Source organism: Corvus kubaryi, unplaced genomic scaffold, assembly GCF_017639235.1.
Source record: "Corvus kubaryi isolate FWS band 111438036 unplaced genomic scaffold, C.kubaryi_AGA036_p1.0 37266, whole genome shotgun sequence".
Classification (NCBI taxonomy): Eukaryota; Metazoa; Chordata; class Aves; order Passeriformes; family Corvidae; genus Corvus; species Corvus kubaryi.
This window is the reverse complement of record NW_024581081.1, coordinates 3,550,322-3,562,461: the sequence shown is the minus strand read 5'-3', so window position 1 is coordinate 3,562,461 and position 12,140 is coordinate 3,550,322. Positions and strand designations below refer to the sequence as shown.

The window sequence follows — 12,140 nt, the reverse complement described above, 5'->3', positions numbered from 1 at the left end:
TAATGAGTCACCCACACCAGTATTTCATAAATTGAAATTGGACCCTGCATTAAGAACGATTCCTGAAATCTTCTGAAGCTCAGCTCCAGAGCCTTAGCTTACAGTTGGTCCTGACGTCACTCAGGAATTTTAGAGAACAAATAATTCTCATTAGAAATAAAATAACTTTTTTGTTTTTTTGCTAGACTTGCTTCCTTCAAGAGGCAGGCAAATAATTCAAGCTGCTGATTTCACGCAGAAAACCAAAATAAAGACCTCAATGAATTTGCCATCATACACATATAAAAATTAAAGATTGTTGAAATTAAAAACTTGCTACTCAAAATCATTAATGACAATTTATTCATTTTAAATTATATGTAGATATACATTTCATATATGAGGGATACAGTTACATATTAAAATAATGGAAAGCAGACAGTATTAGTGAAAAGTCATGTTTGCTTGCTGGACCAGTCATCAGAGTAGGGGAAGTTAAAAATTACCTATTTTCAAATATATAATATAAATTTTTTTTATGAAGAACATTATATCTCTCTACAGCTATTCCAATATAGTAAAAAACCCCTGTAATTAAGCCAAAGATTTTTTTATATTCAATCTTTTTTTTTCTCAGAGCATTTCTGAGTCCAGTGCAATACTTCATCAAATGAATTGAGTGAATAGGAATTTCAGGAGGTCATCAAATGTCCAGTGCTACATAGTATTATGCAGACAATGTTTATCTCCTTATTGATTTAAACAGGGAAATTCCTTTGAGTAAGCTCAGTTCATAATAGACACAGAGTCTAATTTATTTTTTTTTTACTTACAATACAAAACCTGTAAAAGGAGTAAGAAATATTTTCAACATGAAAGACACCTTTTTTATTTGCTTTCTTACTGTGGCATTATCAACTTATTTGACAACTTATGATTATGGAGGTCAACTACTGTCATTATGTACAAAAATCTTTAATGTTGTATTAAGATATATTCAGGTCTTCTGAGTTTTATTTAAAAGGGCAAGTAACTCCACTATTTAACAGATTTATGTAAAATTTAAAAAGACATTATTATACTAGCTTTTGATTTACAAATATTTCTTTTTGTTTCTCCATTTGCAAAAATGATGGCAGGGTGTTATTCACAATTATTGACTACCAAAATAGTGGGAAAAAAAAGTCCCAAATATTAAAAATCATTAAAATAACTGACGCTAATGCTCCCATGTTGGCCATGTGCTCAAAAAACTAAAGTGACTAAAAAGCTGATTCAACTTCAGATTTATTTCCCTGTGTATAACATCAAATTTTGGCAATGCAAGGTTATAAATTTGTTTCATGCTCAGTGTTACGTGAATAAATATATTTCTGTTGGACCAAAAGGCCTTAGGGACAGAGAACCAGATCAACACAAAGAAAATCCCAGCTGCACTGAGACCAGATCACTGTTTTCCCATTTCAAAGTCCTTTTCCAACTTCCAGAGCATTAAAATAGAAATGTAATGAATCTTGTTCTAGGAACGTGAACTGGAGGATCAGAGTGGTGACTTGTATGTGTTGTTGTTAAAGAAAGTCCTCTCCTTGTAGAACCCCAATCTTGTTCAGGAAGCTGAGGGACCTCCTTGAAAACTTCTTGCTTAAGCTTCACTGAAGCACTTAGGAATACCACTGGCTCCTTAAGAGAGAGCAGCCTCAGTGTTTTGATGGTCTCTCGTGTTTTAATGATCTCAAGGACAAAGTCACAGTGAGGCTTCATTTTAGATAGAAAGCTAAACTATTTAAAATTTACCCTGACCCCTGTGTTCATTCCCGTGAAACAAAACCTGTTTCCATACTTGAGCTCTGATAAAGCACTTGCTTTTATGATAAAAGACTCTCAGTCCTCCAGAAAAACAGGAGATTGTTTGTAGTGCTGGGAGAGAACCAGAAGAGCCCCAGTATGCAGAGGTGCACATTTTCAGTGTAGCTCCACAGGTAGATACCAGGCCTGCTGTATTGCTTAAGGGACAGTGATTCAGCAGCAGTGACAATATCTGCCATATATTCATGGATTGATGAGCTTTAGTTCTTTCCAAGCATGATATTCTATTTGCTGCTACTTGGAGCAGGAGGCTGGAGCAAAACAATGAGTTTGCAGCTGCTGAATGTGTTACAGTTAGTAAGCAAATGATCACAGCTTTCTTTTCTGCTTTGTTTTTTCTTTTTTTTTTTTTTTAATGAAGACCTTGCCAGGCAAAATAATGACTAAAGCACTTTTCTAAGGAGTATTGGTACTGGGGTGGGAGAAGTGGGTGTCTTAAGTAAAATTAACTTTTCAGTGAAAGCTTTTAGCGGACAGATGAGCATGAGAGGCAGCGAGTTTACACATGGAAACCTTTGAAGCCACCTTGTAGTTTGGTATGATTGGCATAAAGCTGAGTTCAGGACTGAGGCAGCAGAAATCTGGTAATCCCAAGTGCCAGTTTGTGGGCAGACAAGGACTGTAGGCTGAACATCCCCTGGCACTTGTTCTCATGAGAGCTAGCTCTAACCAAAATTTTTATTTTAACAATTATTTGAAAAAGTGTACTTCTGGTAGATCAGTGGGAAATCTGCCCAGAAGACTGGAGGGGCAGGAGTTCACATCTGTTTTCAACCTCTCCCTGTTCTGCATTACTTTTATTGAAATAAAATGAGTTCAAAGAAATTGGCACCAAGCATAAAGTAATACATTTAAAATAGTTTTTGTATCTACATTTAATGTTTTTATTACCTTGCAGGTTAGAAATGCTGTATTCTCAAGTATGAACCATTAAAAAAGTTTATTTTTTCTCGATCTTCTAGGCTTTGAAAATGGGCTTTAATATCTCATGATATTTAATATCTACAGATAAGCCTTTCAAGCAAATGATATCAGGACCTTTACAGAATACAAGTTTGCAGGTATGAGTTCAGAACTGTTGTAAAACTTTTAAGCTTTTATTATTATAGTACACCATAAAAAGAAATGCTGAATATTTGCTACTAAAAAGAGAAATAAAAGTCAAAGGGAAAATCTGAGAGTAAAGGCCCATTTTGTTTAAATTAATTTCTGATTTTTTTGATATATCAATGACAGATATTTGACTAAAGAACAATTATTTCAAGAAATAAGATAGAATTAAGGAATAAATAAATACTCCCCTTATTTAGCTAATACTTTGCTGAATATCAAAACCAAAAAATCCCATTAATGGCTTATGATAGTCTCAGACTGTGGGACATTCTTACTGAATTAAGGGATGTATGGCTCTTCTGAAGAAACAAAACCTTTAAATACTATTCTTTTACTTCTTTTGCATTATTCCTCCAATTGCTTCTTCATACTGTGTATTTAACAAGCAGTGTGCATGGAGGTATTAATTGTGTGACTCTGGTACAGGAAACACATAAAATAGGAGTTAATTTTGACAGCATTTTTTTTTCACCTATTTTTAAGCACCTACTTTAAGCGTCTCACCTTCTCCCATCTCAGCCATCCTCTGTCACTTATGATGAATCGAGGCTGGTGAACTCAGAACTGAGTTAGCCATGAACCTCACTCCCCAGGTCAACTGGCAGAAATGAACTTTCTTATTCATTCCAAAATTCAGTCTAAAACTACGGTCTAGGCTCAAAGGCGGTGAACAGTTCCAGTAACTAACAGAAGTTTCAAGCCAAAGCTTGAAAGATGCATTCAGTTCTGACCACGTTATTGATTGTGACCATATTTGATCCCCTTTAGCTGCATTCACTATTCTCTGAGGGTGCAGAATTGGTTTTTGTCACTCAGCTTTGTTTTTCTCTTATCCTGAGGTGGATTATTTATTTCCAAGAGAACATAAATCAACAAGTGTCACTGAGAAAGTGAGGAGGAAAACACATTTCCAGTTTTGGCCAGAAAGAAGCATCAGGGACAGCACTGCAAAAGATCTTCCAAAGCATACAAAGTTTTCTATGAATTGAGAAATGAAGATAATGGGGTCACAGAAATGTGAGTATATTTCTCCACATAATGATTCAAATCAGCATACATCCTAGATCACAGCCTTTTTTGCAGGAAGCTCTATCTAAAGTTTATTTCTACAAGAGTAATAGTAGTTCCTGTGAGTAAAATGCCTATATTCTTTCATTCCCTGACTGAAAGCAGAAACATGATTTATTATAAACAGTAAGGTCTCCAATGCCCTTTTCTTTTTGTAACTGTTTCAGAACAATGCAGCGCTGAAAGTAATCACACATTCAAATACAAGTAGGTGTGAGCTTTCAAATATACTGAAAGTGAATATTCAGAACATCACATCCTGGTGTTTGCTTCTGATGTTAAAAACCTGCTGTGCAAACCAGGATGCATGTTTTCAAAAGTCTATAACTTTGCTGTTTTGAAGCCTGATTTCTTCAAACAGAGCAAGGCACATATTTACCTTCCAAGGATTTCTGCCATTTGTGCCGACTTTGGTACCCTTGAAAGAAACTGATTTTGACTTTCCTTGAATGCAAAAGTATATGTAAATAAAATTTTCACAGCTCATTTTTAGATAAATTTTTTAGGTGTTCTCAGAAACATTTTACTAATAATTTCTCTTCGGTTGAGGTCAGGAAGGTTTGATGTTGAGAAGAGATGCTCTAAAAAACAGACAAGACAGAAAATTAATTTATTACAATACAAAAAGTATATCTAATATAATTGTACTGCAAACATAGCACTATGCTGTAAATATTTAAATTAGGTCTATGAAATTAATTTCTTGTAATAAGCCTTTTCAGAGGTGTATTTTATGTACCTTGCAGAAATCCAGTGCCAGTGCTTTAGCCCCACAAGAAGTAAACCTCTGACTCTTCAGGACATGGCTCTGAAGCATCCAGTGCTGGTATGTTGCTCCTCACAGATTCCACACAATTGTGTTTGGTTCCATAAGTCTCTTGAATCAAGTTTGGAAGCTTTGTCTAATTTAAAGGAAGAGCTGGGTTTGACTTTGTACAAGTCTGAATGCAGCAACACACAAAGACTTCAACTCTACTGCTGTATATAGGCATGCACATACTGTTATTAATACTTCTGCCCTAAAATGTAGTACTAGGAACTTTAAAAGTACAAGTTTTGGGAGTCTGATTAGGAGTGGATCTGATGAAAAATGAGAATTCATGAATTTTGAAACATTCTCCTTCCTGAAAAACAAAAAAAAAGAAAGTAAAATTTTTTGTTCTCACCCACAAAAGAAATGCCAAGATTCAGTCTGGCAACAGGAAAACTGAATTTTGACTTGAAAACTCAAAAAGTCCCTCATTGAATCACTGATGTTCTTGGCTCCGATGGTGTTATTTTCATTTGTTGTAATGACACCAAGTGCTCTGGGTCAGCTCAGTTAACCTGAGTTCTTTTGACTCACAGGGGCTGTAACTCAAAAAAGAAAAGAAAGGAAAGTACAGCCTGCCTCTGTCAGGCTCCCACATGACCCCATGCTCCTGTGCTACACTCACTCTTGAATCCTCCGCTTACCAGAGTGGGCATCTCCTTGCATCACACATAAAGTAGGCTGTGCAGTCCAGCCAAGGGAGCCCCATGAGAAATAAGCCAGTATCCTTATGTGGAATCCAGCTCAAAGGCAGCCAGGTGTTGTGCTTGGCTCCAGACACTTAGGCTGGTTTAACAAACAGTAGTATTGGGACTCAGATTTGACTTAAAACCGGATTATTTTTTGTATTGATTTTTCCAATTCAAATTATACATATTCTGTGAAAATGCTTACTTCTGTAAATACTGTATTTTTCTCCCTTAATGAAGCTATTTAAGTAGCAAAGTACTGAAGTATTTTCAAATAAGATGATGTAGCTACAATGATGATACATTTCTTGTTCAGGACTGACTGATTCTATGAATTTACATGGCTTAATTCTTCAGTGTAATGGTGAAATTTTGTTTGGTTTTTTAACTTTAAGTAGCTAAACCAAGGCTTACTGATTGGACTAATTATGCAGATAAAGAAGAAATCTCCTAAACTGGAAAGGGACTACTAAAATATAGAAGCAAGAAATTGCTTTTTTATAACTTCCCCAAAAGCTACATCAGGTACAGACTATCTATAAATACTTGGAATTTTTGGTATTAACAATCATTCTGGCCTTACATGAAGACAAGAATTTTTGCCACTCTTTCATCTTCTTCTGCAGCAAATCTGTAAAGTGATTTTTCAGAATGGTTGGTATTGCTGCAACTCAAAGCTTAAACTGCTGTAATGAAACCTGAGTTTCTCCATTTGAGCTAATACACTTCCAGTACTGAAAACAGCAAAAACAGTGATTTTTTTCTTTATTTTGTACCACAACTGAATTGGAAGGAAATATTTTCCAGTGTAGGACCTTTCATGTACCAGTATGTGCCCGCAACAAAACTGAGTGTGAATCAATAAATTCAGCTTTCCAGGAAACAGTAAAAATAAGCATATTTAGAAGTGTGTTCATATTCTTGGTATGTTGTAAAACATGGTTTTGAGTTTCATTTTGTGGAAATCTTCATATCTCACATATGAGTGGGCTGTTTTACACTCTCTCAGTAGCTGCTCATAGAAATATACAGACCATGGTAGCAGAGAAAATACCCTCAGCTGTATGAGAGAACACAGCTCTTGTAATGGGAGGGATGAGAACATTTTAAAGAATCAAAGATGGTCAGTGGAGAAGAAAAAAGAAACACTCTCATAGATGAGTCATTATTTTCAACTAAAAATATCCACTGAGAGCTAGGAGTTTCAAAAAAATTAAAAAATTAATCATTCATTATGGAGAAGAAAATGTGTAAGCACCAGAAAGTTGTGTGAGATAAAACACCCAACTTGTATATATGTAAAAATTGTTTCCCTCGCTCTTTAGAACATGAAAGGGACAGGCAAAATGTTTTTCCTCTCACAGCTGTAAATTGCAAGGCAAATTTAGCCAGGTACGTAAAGTGCCTTCCTGGTGCCTGAGGACTGACTGGCCAACTCTTGGTTCGTTTAGGCATGGATGGAGTCAAAGTGCCAGCAACACCCCCCCAGCTGCGGCAGGAAAAGCCCTACAGCAGGTATTACTAGATGTGTTTAGCGGCCGCTGCTAAGTAAGCAAGCCTTTGGAGGGTACTTATCACACCACAACCATGCAAAAGAGATTGGGTTTAAGACTTGAACACCCTGGTTACTAGCAGGACAGGGATGAGTATATAAGGACAGTGCAATTTCCTTGCAGGAAAAGGAACTGGCAGGACAAGTTAATTTTTTACTTCCAGGAATCGCTGCTTGTTTTGTTTATCTTGCACAGAACAAAGCCTGTCTTAAAACAGTGCAACTGAAATAATAAATGGGTGAAAAGTGAAACCAGCAATGAGTATTCAGAAAAGAGCAGAAATGGGATTGGTCAGCTTGTTTTGTAAGAACATGACTATTCTGATAATTCACGTTCACAGGGAAAATCTTTCTGAGTTTCATAGTGCTCTCTTTTGAGCCATGTTTCTTTTCAGATTTGATCAAGAAATTGAAGTTTAATCCAGTTTTATTACTGAAGAGTTTAATCCCCAGGATAGCTTAATTTCCAACTACCAAATTCAGAGTTCCAAGTACAGCAGATAAAGAGATGGGAAAAAAATTCATCCATGACAAATGAAGAAAGTTTTCCAGCTTTTACTAATCTCTTAAAGTAAAATTTAAAAGAAAACAAAAGTTTTAGCAAAATAAGGTGTCCTGTTTCTTTGCCTTACTATCCAGGCAACAAGTCAGGGAATAAAAATGCTGTTTACAACAGACACGAAAGCTTACAAAAGAAATTAGTAAAGACACATTTTGTGGAAGTCACCTAAAATCCAGAACAAAGGTTGTAAGATTTTTAAATGGTATATTTCTGCACTTAACTGCTAATAAAAGTGGGTACTAATTGTTAGGCCCAAGAGTTATATGGGAGGGACAATTAACATGTTGTTCTGTTTTTGAAGTATCTGTCTGCATTAACATAGGGCATTGTAGTGCAGATTACATTGAAATGCTGACGACTCTGCTGTAATATTGCTAGGAGGAAAACACTCAGTCCTACAGCAAAGAACTGATATTAGTTAACTTAGAAAAGGTTGGTATTGCTCTGGTTTTGATATTTTAGATGGCCTGCTGGATAAGTAAAGATATATATTAATTTCTCACAGGGATTTGATGTTTCTTTCCACAAATAAATGGTTTCCACTAGGAGTTTTTAACCTAAAACAAAGCAGTTCTGTATACAAACAATACAAAAGTTGTGACATTAACTTCTCCCTGCTAAATCTCTCAGGATACAGGAAAAATTCAAGTTTTAGATTTAGAGAAAAATCATATCACTGTCGGTTAGGTTAGTTTTCCTTGTAGCAGTCAGCCCTGTCTAAGAGAAACCAGTACTTCTGAGCTGCTAACAAAATATATTTAGATCAATGTGTCAAGATCAAGGAAGTCAATATCTTCTATAGCCTTGCCATATTAGATTTTCAACTTCACATTTTCATATCTAATTGTTTTTGTCCAAATGCCAAACAAAGGGAGAAAAAAGGAAAAAGAGATAGTTAATTGTCACAAGCAGAGCAAAAGAAGCATGTTTGTTTGCACATGTTAATCAGTCCCCCTTGTGTGTTTTCGTTTTCCCCTTCGTGGGTGTGGGCAGAGTGTGGATAGAAACAACGAACAACTTCTAACCCAACAGCTCTGCTTCTTCCATCATTTCCCCTTCCCCTTTGTTGTCTCCTGCAAACAAAGAAGTTTCTCCTACTGGGCTTCTCCTTAGCTTACCAGATCTGGCTCCTTTCTGCTCCCATTCCCCCACTGCCCCATGGCCCCTTCCCCCACTGCCTTGCCTGTCTCCTGCCTATTCCCACTGGTTTTCCATCCTCCCTCCCATCACTCCTGGCTCTTTGTTCCCACAGGGCTCTCGGATGTGCAGCAGGAGCTCAGCTCTTTCTTTTTAATTCTTTTTTTCTTTTTCAGGGAGGAAGCATGGAACATTTGAAGCTCCACTGACAGCAGATGGGAAGATAGCAGAGAAAAGAAGAAACCATCATATGCCTTAAGAGAATGGTATCATAAAACACATCCATGTTTTCCTTTAGAAGAAGATACAAAAGTCCCAAGAAAGACTGTATGCAACTTGCATGCAACTGTGACAGATTTCTGTTTGAGTGATCTGTACAAAATGGAGAACTTTCCTTCACAACAAGTTTAACAACATTTTAAGAAGCACGTTTATACCTGTGAAGGAAAGTGAAGAGGGTGGGGTGAAGTTGTCTCATAAGGTTTTCAGAGAGCTCTTTCACATAGAAATAATGAGTATATTTTCAAATCCATGTACAGACATTTAGCAAGGAACTATAGCTTTCTGTACTGGAGCACAGCAAGGCCTCAGGTGTACAGCATACCATGATACCTGATACCATGAAGGTGGTCTGGATAAGAGAGTTATAGTCTCTCCAAAAAGGATGAGAAAGCAATGCTATCATCATTTTCCCGGCTTTGGAAGGGCATATGCCATATTTTTCATGAAAACCATAAAAACCCAACATTCACCCACACCATATTTTGATATATTTTGCATAACTGCAAAAACAAGCTTAAGCAACCAAGAAAATATGTTTACAGAGTGATGTGTCTGTCCTTACCTATCTCAAAATTAACTCTATCCCAGCTGAATCCAGGACATAAAGAAAGGTAAGATCAGAAATGAAGCCCCTTTTATTTCTAATCAGGTTCTCCAAACAGTTTTAAAAGTCCTGCCTGCTTCCAGGCTATGCTTGAGATAATCATGTGTTACATAAAACCGAGTTAAAGGAACAAGCAGCAGTCAGACCAGTCCAGCTTAGACTGCATGGCAGTGCTGAGAAATCTGAAGGTGCCTGCAAATTTGTTATCCCTAATATCAGAGATCAAAAGAGTAAAGTGCTGCTCTGCAGCACAGCACATAAATTACTTTATAAGGGAATTCTCATGCATCCTGATGGATCTATGAGAACTGGCAGACACTAATAGGCAGTAAAATAATTTCTCTAGAAGTTCACTTCTGCTGTTTGTTTGCATACCTCTCTGGGACAGAAGTAAAATTTGCTACTGTTTCCCCCTGAATCCTCCTCCCACGCATTGAAAACAATGAAATTCTATTTGAATTAGGACAACAGGAGAGGCAATTTAAAGGGGCACTAAAGATTCAGTCTCTTAATCACAACTGTGACAAAATGCTGTTATCCTTTGCCGCAATTCCCTGGCAATTTACAGTACACTAGCGTAAAAGGAGGAGACCTTGCATTGCAAAGAAACCTGACCAAATAACCAGATCTTCATCTACTGATTCCCTTTCCTTGCACTAATTCACAAATCCTAGGGATCACCAGGTACTCTGCCATCCTGAAGCCATTCAGGAGCCCTATTTTGACCCTGACATTGAATCTAAAGTTATTTAGAAACCGAAGTCAGTGCAGACGTTGGCTTCTGAATAACCCTTTTAATGAGGAGGGCATTTCAGTAGGACTGTGTGAATGCACACCAGCAGCCCCATTAGGCTGCAATAGCAGCTTACGAGTTTTTGCTATAGGGGCAACCTAAAACTGCTCTGGCTGAACTGTGGTTTCTGCTGCTCTCCAAAAGGGACTCCCTTCCTGCGAGTAAGACAGAAATTAAATTGCTGGGCAAGTTTTCCCTGCAAGGTCCTGGAACTCTAGATTGCGCCAAGTCTAGCAGTTGTTTGAGGGTATAAGAAAAGAAATACATAATTAGGAATTTGAGAAAGATCTGAGGACTTTGAAAATAGTATCCCAAAGCAAAGAAGATCTAAAGAAAAAGTTAGGATTTTTTCTTTTATGTCATTGCTGGGCTGATTTCCTGCTGAACTGTTGCTCAAATGTAAAAAAAAGATTTGTTGGTCTGACAATGGTAGGTTAAATAGAGTCAAATAAAGGCATATTTTTATTATCTGCATGTAAATGAAGGTAATTTAAAATATAAGAAGAAGCAGGTAGTGTAAAGATCAGGAAAATACCCCAAGGATCAATATGGTCTTCAAAAGATTGTGATGTTTTTTAACAACTTGTTAATTGCTGGTATATCAGTAAGTGCCAAACCCAAATTGTTGTTTCAGATTATGTTCCAAAGCAAAACACATAGAAATTGCCAACCTCTGTTAAGCACCACAAGTAAAACAGACTCTACATACTTGTGGGTGATATTTGAATTATTGTAATTCTTATGACTCTCATAGGTTGCATTGACTCTCAAATGAATCTCTACTTTGTCATTACCACTGCTGTTTTCAGGCCTTGAATATTTGAAGTTTAGCATTCTTCCTGTGAGATGCTTAAATAACTAAGAACTGCTAAAAAAATTAAAATACTGGGTTTTGGTCTTTAATCTGGACACTTTTGCCAAGAGAAATACTATTAAATCACCATAGCTGTTCAGGCAAAACTCTTGAGCTGTCTATTCCCATGCTCCTTCAGGGTGAAAACATTCTCAAATAGGTTTACTTCTTTCTTTTGCTTCTCTCTTTATGACCAGCTGATGGGAAAAGGCAGAAGAAATATTCAATGTGATTAGTTTATTTTAAAGCATATTGCTAAGCCAGCATCCCTTTGCAGAATAGCATATTTCTGCTGACAGCCTTTTCACACAAGATCTTCAGCCAGTTCTCCATGAAAATTTTCCAGCACCCTGTAAGAAAAATTTACTTTTCCTAGGAAGTCTCCTAGCGTTGTTAATTTATGTAGAATGAAGAAAGTAATTTCAAAACAGATACGAAATGGGCAATTGCTTTTCCCTTCCTGAGGTTGCCATAGGTTTGTCTTCTTGGAGAGTCTCCCCTTTCAGCTGAGGACTTCCAGCAACAGGAATTTTTCTGGTGCTGTGCACAAAGCTCTTCAGCTGCAAGTGGAAGATAGAGCCACTTCAGGATTTCTACTTGGAAGCCTAGTAACAAAACACTGAAGTGAAAATAATTAGAAGTTTTTGGGATTTAATCTCAAAGTTTCTCAACTGAGGTATCTCAAATACATCCATTGAAAACATTCTCCTATCCCTTACTGTTACTGTTCAGTTACTGTTCAGTATTTGTTCAAATGACGTATTAGTTGGTCTGAAGCTGTTGAAACTCCACTTCTAACAGTTCATAGCATCCTTTATAAATCATTTGTTT

At 36.8% G+C, this 12,140-nt stretch overlaps 1 long non-coding RNA gene across 1 annotated transcript in view; it reads left to right on the top strand.

Annotated features, from left to right (window-relative positions):
• The window catches only part of LOC121663153, a 31,075-nt gene extending 20,281 nt beyond the window's left edge, over positions 1-10,794 (top strand). Inside the window, exons 3-6 of the long non-coding RNA XR_006015546.1 lie at positions 2,808-2,906; positions 3,798-3,975; positions 4,773-4,852; positions 8,954-10,794. This is a non-coding gene — a long non-coding RNA (uncharacterized LOC121663153). The remainder of the gene's footprint in view (positions 1-2,807; positions 2,907-3,797; positions 3,976-4,772; positions 4,853-8,953) is intronic.
• Positions 10,795-12,140: the final 1,346 nt, after the last annotated feature.